General features: G+C 36.6%; 1 protein-coding gene across 15 annotated transcripts in view; it reads right to left on the bottom strand.

Moving 5' to 3' along the window:
- ptprsa (protein tyrosine phosphatase receptor type Sa) overlaps window positions 1-19,917 on the bottom strand; it is a 259,420-nt gene that overhangs the window by 204,378 nt on the left and 35,125 nt on the right. For all 15 annotated transcript variants that reach the window (XM_032572235.1, XM_032572242.1, XM_032572238.1 and 12 more), the window contains exon 2: window positions 2,694-2,775. The gene's annotated coding sequence lies outside the window, so the exon portion shown is untranslated. The remainder of the gene's footprint in view (window positions 1-2,693; window positions 2,776-19,917) is intronic.

Genomic DNA, 19,917 nt, shown 5'->3' with positions numbered 1-19,917 from the left:
CCACTGGTGGCAATAATCAAGCGATGATATGGAAATGAGGACATGGCATGCGTGATGGCAGTGGTGTCAACTATAGCAAATGTTTCAGCTTGGAATAAAACCATCCACCGGGCTAGAGCTGTGGAGATGAAAATGTTTCACAACACTGTGGAGGTATTGCATATTGACATAGTGCTGTAATATCTGGATGAGGTTGAACCTACGCAGAGATGAGTGGAGAGGCATCGTTGAGTAATAAAAAGTTTATGCCAGAATACGCAGTAAGTATTTACCAACAGAAATTGTTGGTATGCACTTATATATATATACATATACAGTAAGTAAGTGTAAGTGTATAATATGGCATAATGAAGTAATAAACTTTTTATTTACAATGCCTCTCCACTCATCTCTGTGTAGATTCATACTAAGCAGCGATGAACTGTTTTGTATATATATATATATATATATATATATATATATATATATATATATATATATATATATATATATATATATATATATATTTATATGTGTTTTCCACAGATTTATATGTGGAAAACACATATAAATCTGAAACATGTTAAAACATGAACATAAAATTGTCCCCAAAATGGAACTAATCATACAAACATACATTGTTGTCATCACTGCCAACATTATATGAGTATTTACATTGAGAATAATGTTGTTTACATCACAGAATTAAGACTATGAACTTACACGTTTGTCACTGTTTCATAAACAAAACAACCAAATTTCTTGTTGAAGAAAAACCATTTTCTAGCCTTTATAAAAGGCAAAACAAAACACCTTGATACAGGCAATGACTCTTAGATATAAGAAAAGCATAAGTGAGTCGAAGTACAGAAACTTTGAATTCCAGGACGTATGTCCTACATTTTTACCATGGCCAGATATATATATATATATATTTACCAGATATATATATATATATATATATATATATATATATATATATATATATATATATATATATATATATATATAATCTGAAAATATTGAACACTGATATGTGAGATTGCGGTTTCAGGTTTAATTTCTGTTGCCTTTTTGACTCTCCTTTCACAGCTGAATGTGCTGTATCAATATCCAAGGACATCCCTGAAAGAGGGATTGTGAGTAAAAATAACAGATAGAGTTAAAGAAATAAGTACATAAACTACACACTTACCATTTAAAGCAGGAGTCAGTTTTATTTAAGGGACACTAGCTGGTTTCCAATCTCAAGAGGATTCGAAGTTTTGTATTTTATAGACAAAATAATTAATCATTGTCAAGTAGAACCTTTCCAAAATAATTTAATAGCGCTGTGCACCAGAGTGGAGAAAATAAGAGAGAAATTGGGTGAGAGAGGCGAAAGCTCAGGGATCTGTATACATTATATGTCTAAACTGATGCATGATGGCTTCCTGATCAAAATATCGCCAATGCTGTTTGTGAAATTTGGAATTGCAGGAGGAGCTCATCAGTGCCAGCCTGCTGTGACAGGTAGATGATGGCCCTCTCTCAGTCTGAGCTCAGCTGTCAATTTCAATGGATGGGCTTTGTGGAGAGATGTGTGAAGGGATGTGTGAAAGAAGATGACAGTTCAGTGTGTGTCGTGTTGCTATCATTAGGAAGCAGAACACCAAAAAAGAAAAAAAAAGGTGGGCATGAAGGTAAATTTGAATCAAACTTCTAACTATGTTATCTTTTTGAAGCCATCTTTTTCTAAAGATGTTGGTAAGGAAGTTTGTTTAAGTATCTTTCAGATAAATGTGGTATTGTATTCTGTACTCTTTGATAAACAGAAGAGAATGTAACCTTAACAAAATGTGAAATGTCTCACATTGTTGCTCTTTTAAACCTGTTGCATGCAATGACCAAACCAAAGCTAAAATGACCAAGCTCAGGTCCATCTCAGTCAGACCTTCATGCCTTACTCACTTAGATTTTTGGAAAAAGGTAGTGATAGGGAAACAAATTTCTTTTCTGGAACAATTTATTATCATTTAATTTTTATGCTGGATTTTGAAAATAAATATGTGTCCCACTGAAACTGCTCTGTTTGGTTGACTTTACGGATTATGTTTCAGGACCATTCCTCTTCTTGCTACATACTTTAGTCAGATTATGAGTAAATGTAGAAACATCTTTTGTCACCTTTATGCAAACGCAATCCATCTATACTGTTATATTAAGAACTAATTACATTAATTAGCAAACATATACAGGATTGATATAAAGATATTAAGAAATGTTTAACAGATAATTAAAACCTGCTGGGGTCGCACCTTTGAAGCTGTAGCACCTGACTGTGAGACACATTTTCCTCATCTTTATGCATTGATAATATGAATTCCTTTACAAAGCAGCTAATTACATTTTTCTTCAGAAAAGCTCTAGGTTATTTAATATTATATTATGCATATTTGACATAATATAATATGCCACTGACACTTAAAATAAATTTTCAGTCATTATTTCTAATTCATATTTGCAATGCAAACTCAGAAAGTTGTGACAGAGAAGGGAAAAAAATGAAGGAAAAAACAAAGCACAAAATTCACAGAGCTCTGTTCTCTAAAAAAATAAGAGACAAGACTCTGTGTCCACTGATGTGAAAATTGGTTGTTATGTAGAGTTCTACCAGAGAACAAAATAACAGCAAAATGGAAGGCGCTGTGAAATTTTTTTGTTGGCCCACTTACCACTGAGTTGTTTTCAAAATCTCTTTAGCCTCATATCTTCAGCTGCTTCAGTTGCTTCTTGTTTCTACTTTCTGGCTTGCACCTTTAAAGTGGACAAAGACATGGCAGACAGAGGGGGGGGAAAGAGAAATGAAAGAGAAACATTAATGAAAGAGATTACCAAATGAACTGCCTCCTCAAGTGCTAGGTGGGGGAATTCAACAAATGCAGAGATGATTTTCTCTCTCTCTCCCCATCCCCTGCCCTTTTTGACCAGAGGACGACAGTTCCCGGCTGAGGAGGCTTGCTGCTGATTGCCTGAGAGCTGTGGAGAGCAAATCTGCATGAAATCCCTCCTGGCCTCCATTCTTTCGTCTATTTTTTTCTCCTTTTAGATCATTTTCTCTTTCACATCTTTAATGAGCCTGGCCAGAATCTGTGTGTGGAAGCATGTAGGGGTGTGGGTGTGCGTAAGGTTGAGTGGGAGTCGATACATGTTTTGATAATCACCCACCCGCTGTACTTGTAGACCAATAATGTAAAGATTGGGTTCATAGTGTTTGCCCTGTACTTCTGTAAGTTACTACACATCTGGAAGTTGAATGCTCGGTAAGGTCAGCATTCTCTTTCTCTTTTTTGAGTCTGTAGCTGACCACTGGAGCACATCTGAAGGCAAAGGTTAGCTCAGCTTGTCTTTTCCTTGTGAAAAGTGTTTTTCAAAATAAAAATATGATTTTGTTTGACAGAGTGTACGCTAAAAAAATATCAATTTAAAATGAATGCTTTCTGTTTTAGCTTATGCTTTCAAAAATAGTTAAATGTTTTTGAAAAATTTACCATGTTTCCCCACTGATAGCTGACAAATCTGTCAGATGGTTCAGACAGACAAGCTAAAATAGCTTTTATATTGATATTTGAATCTCCATGTGAAAAAATTACAATGATGAAGAATTTACATTTTTTAGTTTCCCTTTGGGATTAATAGAGTATTTTTGGATTTGAATTTGAATTAAATAAATCTTTAGATGACCAAGGCTAAATTTGAAAACACAAAAAATTTGAAAACAAAGCACCATTTGCAACCCAGTAGCTGGCAATGATACTGGGCTCAAGAAGTCAAAAATAGCTATGACTCATTATTTAAGATGATTTTTATTTCTATTTCTTTCTTTTTTTCTTATTATAATGTGCTTATTGAATTTCAAGCATATTCAGGGAAAATGCAGGCACATGATGGATGTGGCCAATCTATGAGTGATACTGACAATATGCATTGTCTTGATCACAGTTCTCACATTTGACTTACTATAAGTCCAATTTCAATGTTCCAGAACACAGTTGTGGAGGTTAACCAGTAAGATAATAGGATCTATTTAGTGACATACCAGAAATTTAAAATGTTTCATAATGTACATCACAATACTTTTTTTAATCAGCAATATTCTCTCCTAATCTTTTTAATGTCTACAGTTTCAGATCAGCACAACTCTGGCCTCCAGTACTACCAGTGGCAGCAAGAAAGGAGCAGCTGCTCATCAACAGCAGCATTGTAACTCATGAGGTAAAACATAGGCTACTTTGACATTGTATTGTTCCCACCTCATGTTATCCATATAGTATGATGCAATTTCATGTTAGATTCTTGCTCTATCTAGGTTGTGTTGTTACAAGGTGTTTTAAAATTTTGTTCCAGTGGTCCTTGAGCATCCACTCTCTAAAGGTCTTTCCACAGCCCTGCTATCCAAAAACACAAAATCACTTCTTTATTATTGAATACATTGGAAATATTAGCAAACACATCCGTGATTTCTAAGTAACTATTTATGTTAAAAAATATTTAATTTAACACTATATGTAGACAGCAATTTAACTAATCCCTGGATAAAAACATTAAAACAAAGATTAAAAGAATGTACAAGTACAGTTCAAAATATTTTATATGAAATTGTGTGGTAGAAAAAGGAGCACCAGCGATAAGGAAAACTGCAGACATGAGAGAACTGAGAAGCAACATCCACTCAAAAATTTTGGGGAACTTTAGAACGAGTAGTTTCAGGCTAGAGTACTGAATCTAGCCTGAACAAATGGGCCCTACACATGGGGCCCTACAGATGCTACATGTAGCCCTACACATGGGCTACAAATGTTGCTTTTCTAGTATCGAGCTAAACCTGAAGTGCAGTCCACATCAGAAGAGTCTTGCCTAAGCCAAGGAGATAAAGAACTCAAAGATTCAAACTCCTCTTTTCAAGTGAAACTGAAGTTTTTAAAATGTAGTATCACAAGTAACAAAGTTAATGTTACTTAAAATCCATGGTGAGGTTTGCACAGTCAGTGATTATTTAGGGTGCCATCAACTATGTTGGTGTTTGTCCACCATGTTTTCTGAAGTCCACAGCTGACACATCCGTCTATAAGGACATTTAAGAGCATCATGCTTCCTTTTCCTGAAAAGGGTTATGAAAATATGAAAAAATTTCCAGCAGGACTTGACTCCTGTCCATACTGTTAAAGGTATCAAAAGCCGATTCAATGACCATGGGGTTACCAAGCTTTATTGGCCAACAAGCGTTCCTGATGTAACCCCATAGAGAAACTATAGATTATTGTCAAGAGAAAGATGAGACACCTGATCCAACAATGCCGATAACACAAAGGCTGCCATCAAAGCAATCTGTGTTTCCATTACACTATAGCAGTGCCACAGGTTCACATCCATGTCACACAGCACTGACGCAGTAGTTTAATCAAAAGGAGACCCACTAAATTTGCAGGCGCCTGAACTTTCTGTTAAGAAAATGTTTATCAATCTGATATAATACTCAAATTTTCTGGGAGGCTTAATTTTCATTATTTGTAAATCATAATTATCAAAATGACAAGAAAAATCTTGAAATATTTGTAAAATATTTAAAAAATATGAGCTTAATTTTCTGAAATAAGTGCCAAAAATGTACAATTGTGTCACCGTATTCTGTTTGTGTTAAACACACAAAGAAAAAAAATCTGCAAAAAGTCATATGTAACCAAGAAACTGTTTACTATTTACAAAGCAATTCTACTCCCTCACAGTGAAAGTTATTAGCAGGTTTAGGTCTCACTGATGGCCTATTAAAAGGTTTATTGTCACCAAGGTACGGCACAAGTAGAATCAATCTAAAAGCATTGCTTAGACAATTGCTACATTATTAGTAATAGAATAGATATTTCCTTTAGTGTTCTGTGGATCCAACTTGTGATCCACCCTCAGAGCATGTGCTTACCGTGAAGCCACTCAGTCAATGAAGTGAGCTAAGTTTCCCACTTATTTTTGAAAGACACACTGATGGCAGTGGCTACTGATTTATTTCTCAATTTCCAAATGTCCTGGAAAACTCCAAGTAGAAAGAAGCTCATCTGCCAAAAATAAATAAATAATTAAATAATTAAATAAAATGAAAATAAGGCCAGGTCCTCCTCATAAAATTTCTGACAGAGGTTTCAAAAGAAAATCAAAAGAGTTGCCCAAGAGCTCATGAGCACTCACAGAGAGTTTCAGAAAAAACACATGAAAGGTAATAAGTAGAGCTGTTCCCGTGTAAATAATAAATAATCTACTCAACTACAATGCAAACTCATCCCAAAACTCATCACAAAAGACTCCACTCCTGAAGAAACTGCATGTTAAATCATTTTCAAAATGATTTAATATATATAGAAGAAAATACTGTAGGATAAAATATCCTGTCAAATCTTGCAATAAATGCGTCATTTTGATGTCATGTTTAACAGTTCAGAGATAACAACTTCCATTCACTCCTCTATGTCTGTGGCTGATGTTATTGACTTCTTTCCTTCCCACCTGCTGTCTGCTGAACTGGGCACCGCCTGAAGATAACCCCCCTAAACTAGACTCTGTGGACATTATTACCTCAATGTCTGACCATCGACATGAACTTTTATTCTAACGGTACACTGGGATCAAGCTGCTTCTTTCTAGTGTCACCAAACTAGCTGGCTGCTGTACAGTTCCCAGGTATACTGATCGAGTTAATAGGTGAAAAAAGATTACACGTTAAAGCCTGTATGGAAGCAAATGTGTAAGAACTTCATAAATATAAAGCTTCCATTTGTTTTATTTGGAGGATAAGAAAAAGACAAAACACCCAGCCAATGTCTGCAATACTCCCACATGCCTGCTGCCAAGACGAGCGTGGAGAATTTGTTTAATGTACAGCATTTATTCACTGCACACACGCTGTTGCACTACCGCTTCCTCCATCACAGAAGACACTCCCTCTGCTGGGCAAGACGCCATTAATCAGTCGGAATGAAGGGTTAGCCAAATACCATGGAAGATAAACCATATTCTGTGTCAACTTCTAAGAAGGTAGAAGTCTTTTCTGGAGGCTTCCCAATAGCAGGTGTAAAGCACAGTGACCATGCTGAGTTGCCTTTTCTCCCCATACCAAAACAATGGTTAAGTTATTCTTTTTCCTCTCATGTGGAAAGCAGTTCTGGTTTGTTTTCTCATGACCCTGCAACACACTGGCATTGAATTTAGTCACCGTGCTGAGACAGATGGCCGAGCATCATGGTGCATGGCAAATTGGGAAATGAAAACATGCGTGCTCGGAAATCGGCGCATGTAGTTTCTCTCCAGCAATGTGATCACACAAGGTACATTCAGATAAGAGTGACCACGAGGCTCTGAGCAAACATTGTACAACAAAACTGACAGCATACAAAGCAAGGAAAACACAGAACTGACCTTTTCTGTCTAACACACAAAAGGTCTGCAGCATAAAAGTCTAAAACTGACCATTTCAAACAGATGATGAAAATGTCAACACAGTTACTTCCTCATGTACAAAAAGTAGAGATTTTTTTCTTTTATAATGAAAAAAGAATAATGTTGCCATGGTAGCACCTGATGTCTCCTTGTCCTCACTTTACTGTCACCCACCCACTGCCTCGCTCTGCATTGTTCTCAAAGTAGAAAATAGATCTTCGTCGCAGTGTAAGGAGAACAGAATGGGTGCGAGTTGTCTATGGAGGAGGTGTGAATGGAAGGGAGCAGAGAAATGTTAAGCTGTGGTAATCAATAGGGTGCGATATGTCAGGTGAGAAAAAGGATAAGAGAAACGGAAAGGAGGTGGAGGACTAGCTTAGCGTTAAGAGAGAAGACTGTGATGGACAAGATAAGGTTCACCAAGGGATGGCCGACAAAAGCAGACGTCAAGAAAGCTGAGTAAAGCAAAGCAGAAGAGCAGTGAGAAAATGATGAGTGAACATGGGGGGAGAGACGTTAGAAGGCTGGAAATTAAATTAAAGATCCATGGAAGACGCTATGGGTGGTTAGAAAGAACTAAAGAAAGAAGGAAAGAGAGAATACGAATCAATGGAGTAAAGAAGAAATGACAAGCAGAGACATAAGCTGGAGAACAGGGAAAGACGAGGGAAATCAATGGGGAATAAACACAGCTAGAGTCAGGAAGGTTATTTTAATGTATTATATTAATCTAGTTTTAATTTAATGATAATTTGTTTCTCTGTGAGGTTTGTTATCAGATTTATTAAACATTGATCATGGATTGTATTTAAATATTGATAGCCACAAAAAAAAAAATTCTGACATTAAAACAAATTAATGTTTTATCAAGCTTATTTAGGATTACAAACATTATTTATATTTTCTGAATGCTAGAGTAAGGAGTGAGAAATTCATCAGAGACATGTTAATTTTCTGTCAGAATTAGACACATATTTTCTTAGTATTTGGTAAAAGGGTCCTTTAAACTGTATAACTAGTTCATATGTTGTGGAGTTCCTTCTACAAGCTTCTCACTGCATACAGGGATAATGGCCTGTTCCTCCTGACAGGTGTCAAATTTGTAGGCTGTCTTGCTTTTCAGTTTTTCCCACAAGTTTTCTGAGGAACTGAGATCTTCCTGATGGTCAACTCAAAACTTCAACACTGTTCTTTTTTTATCCACTTTGTGACTAACTTCATGGTATGCTTTATGTCACTGGCCATTTAGAAGCCACATTAATTCCAAAACTTTGACTTACTAGCTGATGTCTTAAGATGGTGATTCAATATTTTCACACAATTTTTTTTCTCATTTGTAAAGAACATCAGTACCTCTGGGAAAACAGTCATGAGGAATGATGCTCCTACCCCTATACTTTAAAGTTGGCACGGTCCTCTTATAAAGTCATGCTATCATACTTGGGGCTTTTTTAAAATGTTTAAAAGGATTGCAATTGAAACATATATAATGTTCTGATTTGGATGAAAGTGGGAATAAAAAGCCATTTCATGACTCTGGTATGAGGCAAACAGAAATAATCATAACCTACCTAAAACAGGAAGATGTTATACAGTATATTTTAATGTATATTCCATTGGACTATACTATAATGACACCTATTATGTCATTTCTACACATGATTTTAGATTTATATATATATATTTACCTCTACAGCAAAAAGCGTATTGTTCCTTTGTTTCAACAACTTTTTTTACTATCAGCTTCCAAGCAAAAGTCTGCTTTGTAGCACTAAATGTCCACATAAAATAAAATGTAGTACATATGGCAAGGGAGTGAATCCTATTGTAGATACAGTAAGTAGCTGTCAACACTACAGCAGTCTGAACTTCACAAATGTATTCGGCCTGAGGAAGTCTACTTGACCAGAAGCACGGGCTAAATGACAGAAACAGAAAATCTGACCCTTGTGAAAATTACTATGTTACGACTGAAAGCTATTTGGTGAAAGTGCAGGCAGCAGTCAGGTTTTTTTTTAAAGTTCTGTAAAAGTAGCACTTTATTAAATAATAACATAATTGCTGAAATTTCTTTCACACTACTCTGACATCATGCTGATACACACTCTACTAAAATTTACCAATCTATCATTTGATGTTTTTTTTCATTGTGATTGTGTATGTGAACAACACAAATAGCTGAATAAGCTACTTCACTACAAATGTTCAGAAAATTAGCTATATATCAGCAACACAAAGGCAATTTATGAATTTCCAATATTAAAAGCAAAGTCAAGCTGGTTGTAACAGTCATCTCTGTAATTCTTGAAATTACAAATAGTTGCACACAAAGTCCTTTCCACTTCTCTAAGAATAACTTAGTTTGAGTTTTTGTTGGGGGCAGAGAGTGTAGATACTCTCCTCTTTGCAGTGTTAAGTTCTCTTTTTTTACATGAATAAAAGCACTTCAAGTTTTAAACCCAAAGTTCAACAAAATTTTAATGTTGTATGTATCACACAATATATATGACACTTTTAATGGACTTCTAATGCATAAGTAGTGCAAATAGAACTTTGCACTAAAAGGGCCATTGACCAAATAGTGCAAAGTTTACACTTTTAATGGACTTTTAGTGCAACTTTGCATTAAAAGTGTCATTATTTACCAAATGACACTTAATGACAACGGTTGTAAATATTCATAAAGAGTCCTTCATGTTCATGACCATTGTTATGTCATGTCTATTACAGTGCCAAGTCAGTCTTATGCACACCCCTTCAAATGAAGTATTACCCATATGAGATTGAGACTGGACTTCAAAGAATGGTAAATATTAATATAAGTTGTTAAAAATGTCTCTTAAACACATAAAATCAATTAACTGTCTAATGTATGAAAGCTACCAGACTACTACACCAAAGACACTTTAACTCAAAACAGAAATCATACAAACATGATTCAAAATTTCAAATGACCAAAAAACTAAATATTACGGCTCATGAAAGCAATGGCTTTCTTCTAGCTCAAACACATTTGATCCGATATTTACTTCACAATTATGCACTCCTTTATACTGTTCTATCACATATGACCAAAACAAAATACAATAAAGTGTATTACAAAATGTCAAGAAGAGGTTAGAATACATTTGCAAGGCACTTTTATTGAGCATGGAGCCTCTCTAAATGAAGCTTCATTAGCAGAGCCTGTTTTGAGCAGATAAGTATAACAGAGTCAATTATATTTACATGCTGACACAAAATCCTCTGTCATAATTACCACCATGCAAGGCTGCCTGAAAGAATCTATGATGCAGACTTCCATAGGGGCAGTAGCTCTTAGTTATTACTTGCAATGGGAGTGAGTCCAGGCGTGTAAGTCTTTTTGTCCCTTTTATGTGCTGATCTGTGTGTGCTTGGTCAGTGGCAAGAGTGTGTCTATTGGCACCCAGTGACTGATATTCAATTAGTACACCTGCCACCTCAACATGGCCCTGCATTCCCAAGCTCAGTAAATCAGCTTGCCTGACAGCACACAGGTCGATATTAATATTAACGTCTCCATAAATAATGTTATTGTAGGCCTGCATGTTAATGGTTTCTGAAATGATGAGCATGATAAAGCAGGGTGTGTATTCTATTGTGGAGTTGCAAGGGTGTAACAGGGATGGAAAGAGAGGCAGAGACAGACTAAATCCCTTACAATGTCCTTCAATCCGAACGTTGGTGACATTGGATTGGAAAGGCGCCGAGGTGGTCACAGCTGTGTTCCCAAGCCTGAATGGTTAGAGACAGTTGGGAGTGTGTTTTCTCTGTGCACTGAACTGACAGGGGGTGGGAGGGAGACCTGGACGCAGTGGATTAATTATTATAAATCATCTCTGAGGACTCATGCTTATCCCTGCTGCTTAAATTAGTCTCTGACTGTTCTGTCACAACTGTAGTGTGCCTGTTGTGCGGTCAGAATTGTACAAAAATGTATTTGGTATGTTTTAAAATAAACAATGCTTCATACTGACGCTAAGCAAGTGTTTGCTAGGTCTCCTGATATTGTAACAAATCATGATCAGCCTACACTTACAAGCAAAAGCTTCAGTGCCAATACAACAGTGCACAAAGTGACGTGAGCCCAGCTTTTCATCTCAGTAAAGTGTAAAATATACACTCACTGGGCCCTTTATTAGGCACACCTTGCTAGTAACAAGTTTGACCCCCTTTGCTTTCAGAATTGCCGTGACAGCATCTCTGACCAATTTTGGTTCATACTGACATGGAGTTACTGCAGATTTATCAGAGGATGGGTACACTGTGGTCATATGGGGATGGACACGATTAGCAACAATAATCAGGCAGGCTATGGCATTTAAACAATGCTCAACTGGCACTAAGCTGCCCAAAGCAAGCTAAGAAAATATCCTCCATACTATTATACAAGCACCAACAAACTAAACAAAAAATACAAAGCAGGATGGATTCATGCTTTAATGTTGTTTGCACCAAAATATGATGCTACCACATCTGAATATTGCAGCTGAAATTGAGACTAATTAGACCAGACAACCAATTTAGGTGAGCCTTAGCAAATTGTTACCTCAGTTTCCTGTTCTTAGCTGATGGGGTAGCTGCTGTTGCACATCTGTTTGTGCAGTCAAAGCTTATACTCACACTATAACACATGGCAGCTTCTGTTACCTTTTATCACCTTGAACTAGTCTACCCATTCTCTTTAGACACAATCAAGGATTTTCCTTTCTGGATATTTTCTCTATTGTGGGCCTGGTGACTTCTCAATATTTGTAGTCTTTTACCTGCTGGCCTTTGATTGGCTTCACCAGTTTAATTCCAAAGTTCAAAAAGCTTCTCACTAGCTGCAACTGGAGCGAGGAGATTTAGCCATTCATATCCCCCCCTCACGTAGACGTGACTGAAACATCCAGAATACAAATTAAAACTGGTCACAAGCTTCCCTGAATCTCTCTCTCTCAGCTGTGCGCTGACCAGACATTTCCTGTGGAATGTTTATTGTTCTCTCAACATTCAGAATTTTTTCAGCAAACATCACCCTGTTCCATATCTTGCAAATAATTACATGAACAATTAAATTACTGCTGAGGAATATTAATCAGCTTTTAATGCTCATCTGGGAGGGGGAGTGGTTAGATCACTTTGTGATGTTTACATACGTACATATGTGTACACATGAAAGCCCTGCATCTTCACAGCTATGAACTACATATGAAAATTCTGGAACAAGATTTTCAGAGTGTCTGAATTGTGGTATGATGTCACCTCCAATCAGTTCATACACATATATATGCATGAACAAAAACACACCCACACACAACACTCACCAACAGTGGACCAGGGGTTTTGCAAAGCCTGGATCATCCCTGCTAATCCATACTCATTAAGGATGAACTTCATGATAGCGTGCCACCACCAGCTTTCATTGCCCCCACCCTCTTTTACCCCACTTTCACATGCGCACACTCTACCGCGGATAAGTAGCAGATTTGATAGTAATTTTAATAAATTACTGCAGATTGTTGCATGTATGTGTGTTCCTGCTGCCAAAGTAAAGAACTGTGGCTACACGTGCTACTGCAAATCAGGCCCACTTCAACTAGGAATGACACTGCTTTGATGTCATGCCTGCAAAAGCGAGAAATTTGTTCTTTTAAAACAAATCTTCAGACAGTCAAATTGAATATGCTGACACAGCTGAAGAACCCTTCATTTGGGCAAAATGTAACAATATATCAGGAAAATGTAAGTTTTCTTGTTCCTAGAGATGAAGAACAAGTAGTTTCTAAACAAGACAAAAAGGCCTTTTAATTCCTTTTTACTTGGGGACTGTAAAATAAATAAACTAACAATCATTTCCAATGCCCCTCAACATCCAAGAGTAGGTCACTTCAGATTGAAGTCTACCTACCAGCCCCTGAGCAAAGAGAGAGAGAGCAATCTAGAGAAAGATAAAACAAAATGAAAGCCACCCGGATGCTTGGGTCCTAGCTTTCTGTCTCCAAAATAACTTGTCCTCTGTGGGACTGTTAAATAAATTACAGATATGCTATACTCCCTAGATGTGATCTCTGTTCTCCAGCACAAATTAAAAATTTAAGCCCTTTTAGGTTGGTGCCTGGTGTAACTTGAAGCGGAGTGGTTACAAGTGCCGATATCTAACCACAGTTGTGTCACAGTACCACTTAGAAGTGATGCTTGTTGCCGTGGGCGCTGCATTCGACGAGGAGAAGGCAGAGTGACCGGAGGTTGGAGAGAATATGCCACAACTGTGAGGTTACCAACTGGGCAAGGCTGTTGTTCTAACTTCCACCTAAATGTTGTGACAAAGTGTCCAGATACCAAGGTTAACCCTGCTATAACTGTGAAAAGGTAAAATAAAATTGTGTATTTCAATAAAATTTCAAGTCATTTTTCTGAATGCAGGATCATGGTATAATGACTTCTGAATTGATGCAGATATTTTCTTGTGTGATTGTTGTTTTTGTTTTTCTCATTTAGATGGTTAATTCCAATACGTGTTTTTGTTTCCAATGGTGTCTGTCCTTAATGTTCATTTTCAAATATAATATACACAAGTCTAAAATCAATTCATGGCAGATATTTATAAAGTATGTATAATTTAACATCATTTTTTAAATGTAAGTTTAACTAAACAAATTCTGCTGTTTGTGTTCCTGTCCTCTGCCTTTAAGTCTGCATTTGTGTTCAGATTTTGCACATTTTATCTTAAGTTTAGGCAAGTGTTCCACAGTGAATTAACACAAAAAGTCCAAATAATCATCATTATTTAAATTACCCTCAAATCAATTATCAAACTAAACAATTCTACTTTCCTCATGAAAACAAAGGCAGCGTGCCAAAGGAAGCAGGATTACCAGCAATCTCTAATGCTTGATTAGTAGAAATAAATGGGCTATTGAATACACCAGAGGATTGCATATGTGCTCAGCACATTTTATTTATTGTGTGTTTTAGGAAAGGGTAGAGAGCAAAAAGGCTAATTAAGCAGAAACTCAACAAAAACATTATCCAATAGAACAGGAGACAATGTGGAGTAAATTTCCTCTAATCATTAAGCAGCAAAGGGCTATGTAAATGGGTTTGTGTTTGTGAATGTGTATATGTGTGCGTCAGAAAGAGATTATATGTGTTGGTGGGGGGTATTTAATAGACTCAACCTCACTATGAACTCAGAGAAAGCATTTTGTCGCTTGACCTTCATTAACATCTTCTATTCATTGTCTGACTCTGGTGATAAATCAGGAAAAGGGTCCTATTGTATCTTCCTATGGCATGTAGTAAAGCATTCTCATCAAACTGACTTTCATTAACTTTTGTCTCCTTGCACAATAACCAAAGCCCTGTATCGAACCCAAGTTTTACAAACTGTTTGTCTCACAGGAACTTAACTAGTTGAAAATTAACTGAAATCAAAGCCAGACATAATTCAATAAAGACCAAAACAGGATGTGATGTCCACTTTATGTAACTTTTAGCATGAGGTGAGGCATGTGATGAAGATCAACACCTTTAGCCTCTGTCAAAAGATTACAAGAGAAAAACTCAATGAGAACCTCAAAGAGAATAAAAGTACTTTTGGAATAGGAGACTTTCCGGAGGGGGGTGGCTTTCTTCCATGAAGCATTGCTGGATTAACCTAATCAGAAGATTAATCAGACTTGAAACACTGGAGGCTGTGCCGGTGGCCTCTTTATCCGACTGAGCCGGGCAGCAGAATTAGGATTGAGACCAGAGAGACCGCGTTCCCACAACCCCTGTGTCTACTGTGGAGCTCTCCGTTTGCCAAAAGATCTCAAGAGGCCAAAGGAGAATTAGAAGATCTTATTTTGCTCAGAACTTGCCTTTTGGACTCATTGGGCTCTACTGGATATGTTTTACTACCAATTACTCACAAACAAATTGACTTAGTTAAGTCCATTAATATTACTCCAGGGAATAAATAATGCTTTGACTGAATAATTTAGTTCATGTTGAAATTTTGAAAAGAAAATCAACAAAAACACTTTGTAGTGTGGTGTTCTATTATGCAGAACTGACGATGCACATTTTGTTCAATGTCTCATAATTCACTGTGAGCCAATAAAACTATTTATGTTTTGGGGACCACATATATCTAAATGATGAATCCAATCCAATTTTTCTGTTTTCAAATGACAGATTGAACAGTGCTCTATGAGATGCTCAAAGTTTGGAATATCGCTTTGTGATCTAACCCTGCTTAGAAAGTTCTCCACAACTTTAAAACGACCTTTCTAGTGTGATCTTTGGCATCATGCTCTTTGTTCACTAATTTGTTCTTTGTTCTCCAACAAACTTCTGAGGCCTTCAAAGAACAGCCGTATTTCTACTGATAGTCAATTACACACACGAGGATGCTATTTAGAAATTAACCATCACCATTCAGAATGAAGAGGGCTGAATAACAAAGCATGCAGCACTTATTATATTTTTATATGCAAATTCTTTTAAAAAACAGTGTGCCTTTTTTCTTCCACTTCAAATCTCTGGTTGTAACTTGACAAAATGTGAAAAAGATCAAGGGGCCTGAATACTTTTCCAAGGTGCTGTATGAATATGAATAAAACCTTGAGGTCTGTCATTAACCGTACAGATTTTAGCTAGCTTTTGAAAGGAAGCACGCTGCTGTGATCAAATAATAATTTAATACATTTACATGCAATATGTTTTTCTTGCAGGGATTTAAAGACGCCATGAGCCTGACTGCCTTTAAAACTCATGGAAATTAGCTCTCGCTGTACCATGTCTGACTCGGTAATAAGGTATCAAATCCGACAGACCAGGTGCTTCCAGTTTTTAAGCCTGTGATCACATGGTTAAGCCCTGAAAAATATATATTCCAAAAAAAATTTAAAATAGGGTGGTGGTCAGGCTTCATCAAATAAACACATTCAGTGTGCTTATCTGTCTCCATCTGTCCTTTAAAATTAGGTTGCAACTAATCTCACCACCTAAGCAGTGCAAAGAAAAAAAGGACTGTAGCACATGTCCATGAGAAAAACAAGAGAGGCCTGCACTGTGAACAGGGAGGGCAGCATTGATCCCAGCTTTCTGGTAGCCAGGTCATCGATTGAAGCGTACAGCTGTGATACTTGGCACACCTTGCTGACTTCAACTAGAAGCTTGAATCTCCAGCCAAGAGCAAGCCCATCCCCCCCAACCATCCCATGCTGTCAGCTGACCTACACATACAGAAGTATGTGAGTAACCAAAGCTTTGCTTTTCTGTCCCAAGAGGCATTTTCTCTTGCAACAGGCATCATTATATCATAGTCAGGTGCTGCAAGGTTCACACCTTAGTTGAAGGTAGAAAGCAAGTTATCTGCACAAACTGAGAAGTTATAGGAAGGTACGGGAGAGAAATTGAGAAGTAAACAGAGAACCCAATTTTGATACTACTCCCTTGAGATGTATTGATCCCAAAATCTCATCAAGCCTTCTTTTAGATGGTTAAGTAAAACACAAACATCCTTGTGTGGCTTGTAGTTTTTGCACCCCTCCTCCACACATGTTTGTTCTACACACAGTGTTCTATTTAGAGATGTAGATCTCCCAATGTTCACTATGAGTAGACTTAACACAAAATTATGTGGTAGCAAAGGCACAACAATTTATTATGTTTAGGGGCTAATTGCTTTTTCACACAGGGAAAAATTGGTTAAATGCAATTTTTCTCCAAACATATGGAATATTCCTAAGTTACCTTTTTGTAATAAGTTTTATTTGGAACCTGTAAATGCTAAAGAAAACAAATAAAGAAGCAACCTGTATGGGGTTAAACAATTTTCCTATACCAGTGTATCTATTTATTTGTCTCTATATGTATGAAGTGATTCGTTGGTATGAATGCCTTATGTTAGAGGCTCGTCCATCAATTCACAGCAATTCTTGTTATTGACTCTGACAAATTCCGGGATACAACTGATAAAGTCTTGACAAATGGGCTCCGCTCTCCACCGTCTAACAACCAATATATCTCCCTATGTCCTCCTGTTGCCCACCTCTATCAGATTCTATTATGTGATATGATATCGCACCCTGGATGAGCACAAACAGGACGTGCTTGTGAGAAAAGCATAGCATTTTAGAATAAGATATGAAAATGTGTTCTTACATACAATAAATAGACATCAAAACTCTTCAAGTCACATCTAAAAGGCTTTCAAATACGTATATCAGTTTTACTGCTAAAAAAAGAAGCATTAGCTCTGGGGGATTCTATGCATAACTCTTAAGTTATCCCTCTTTTTGTTATATTTTCCTTCTAAGAAGACAGATTATTTTCTAATCTGTTTCAGTGGTTTCAAGCAGTATTTCTTCACGCTTTTTAAATGGCTTTAATTTTTTTCTGTAGACAATCACAATAGTTTGGCTCTTTCTTTAATCTTTTAACTAAGTATAATCCTTTGAAAAAATAACTTTTGTCACTCATGACCACTTGGGATGGTTTCTAGAAAGTCTAAACTGCAGATCTTTCCACAGTATTGTGTGTACGCAATGAGAGTAATTTCTGGAAGTAAACATGACCGCTCAGTTGATCTTATGACCTTGCAGGTGAAAATAAAGGTGATCACTGCAAATAGTGCAGTTGAAGAAATCCTGTCAGAAACCTAAATATTATGAGGGAACAAATCAAGAAAGATATATCAAAATTGAAGATAGAATGATGATAGAATTAAAATCTGTATTTCAATAAAGAATTAGTAAGTATATTCGAAAAAATGAAGTGTTGAGCCAGAGACAATTTATTTCCTTACCCAATAGTGGCATCAATAACCATTTGTTCATTTGAAATTTGCTTTTTTCTATCAAATCCTGGACCCACAAAAGAGAACACCAAAAAAAAAAAAGAAAGAACAACAATTGTGGATAATAGTATAAACAAAAAGAAGATAAGTGTGGAGGTTTTACCACCCATTTGAAAGCTATGTAGCTATGTAGTCACACTATGTAGTTTTCTTTACAGCCCATCATCACAGTAGGGCAATATAAACATATGTTTGCATAGTGATAAAATAAGTGCATGTCAAATGTGCCTTTTTGCTCAGTGAGAGCACAAAAGCTCTCACCGAGTTTTTTTGACGTCCTCAGTGAGAGCTTTTTTGCTCTCAAGATTGTATATCTTGCCTTCAGCAAGACGTACAATTAACAATAAATCTAAACCACAATCTTCACACTCTGTTCTGGACCACGTAACAGTGTAAAGCTCAAACATTCACATGAAAAAACATCAAGCCACTTTAGCCGTTACCTGGTTTCTCAAGGTTCCTCAAGCATCAAACCAAAACTAAATTCAGAAATCAATGACCTGTGGCATAAAATACAGGATGAAACCGCTACTGTCTAGACAGTAGTATTCTCCCAGTCTAGAAAATTAGATTGGTCAGTTACTTGTATACAGCAGAGTGAAGAATATAAAATATACCTTAATCTTTACCTTACTGTGGTTCAGTTTGTGTTGAACTGATGATGTATTTAATAGAATAATACACAATCCTTCAAAGAACACGTCACATTATCTACAGCTAAGTACTTTTGAAAACTGACTGATAAAACCATATTTGCTTGTTATTTCAACAGCCTGATAGGGTCACATTTCATCTGAAATTCTCATCAATCATGCAAAAGAAAACTCCAAAAACATTGTTTAAAGGGATACCCAATAGTTGTCCATGTCAACATGAAAGGACCACAAGACTTAATTTTCCCATCAGTGTGTTCTTACTTGTCATATGACATTTCAATGGCTGCATACTGGTGGCTCCAAGGCATGACAGCTTCAGAAGGCAGCATGGTAATGTTAGGTGTGGTTGGTGCCCTTTGGTGCTTTTTAACACAGTGTGATTAGAGTTCATCTCTGCATATCCTGCTTGTCTTTCTGTCTCAGAGCTAGTACAAAAATAGTCATTGTCACCAGCCTCGCAGCAGGGCACCTTTTCCTCACCATGTCCAACTCACTTGGACGGAGTCACCACTTTCTGTATCAGTTTGTGCATGCTTACAGTGTGTTGTGCTGTAATGTGTTCTAATTTGTTTATTGTGTATTACATAATACATTGTAACAGGTTTAATGGCTAAAATATATTTTTTATGTAGTTAACAACATATGGTCATTTCCCCTAGGAAATGATGCAAAACCTAACATATTTTGTTTAGTTTGCATTAGCAATAATTGATAAAATAGTGTTCATTGTACATAATTCAGTAAGTTAATAATGATTTAAACCTTGATTCATTTTATAAGTGAGGTTTAGCTGACAAAGTGCAGGACTACGTTAACTTTAGATTTAGTTGTAATGCTTTTTTATCGTAGAATTCCACCCTTGTAATCTTAAATGAGTCACCTAGCACCCCAAAGTCATATGGGGGAAAAAATCAGCACTGCAGCTTAGTATGGAATGATACACTAGTGTAGAAGAAAAATGATCTG

Source organism: Xiphophorus hellerii, chromosome 9 (assembly GCF_003331165.1).
Source record: "Xiphophorus hellerii strain 12219 chromosome 9, Xiphophorus_hellerii-4.1, whole genome shotgun sequence".
NCBI classification, from domain to species: Eukaryota; Metazoa; Chordata; class Actinopteri; order Cyprinodontiformes; family Poeciliidae; genus Xiphophorus; species Xiphophorus hellerii.
This window is presented reverse-complemented; position numbering and strand designations above follow the sequence as displayed.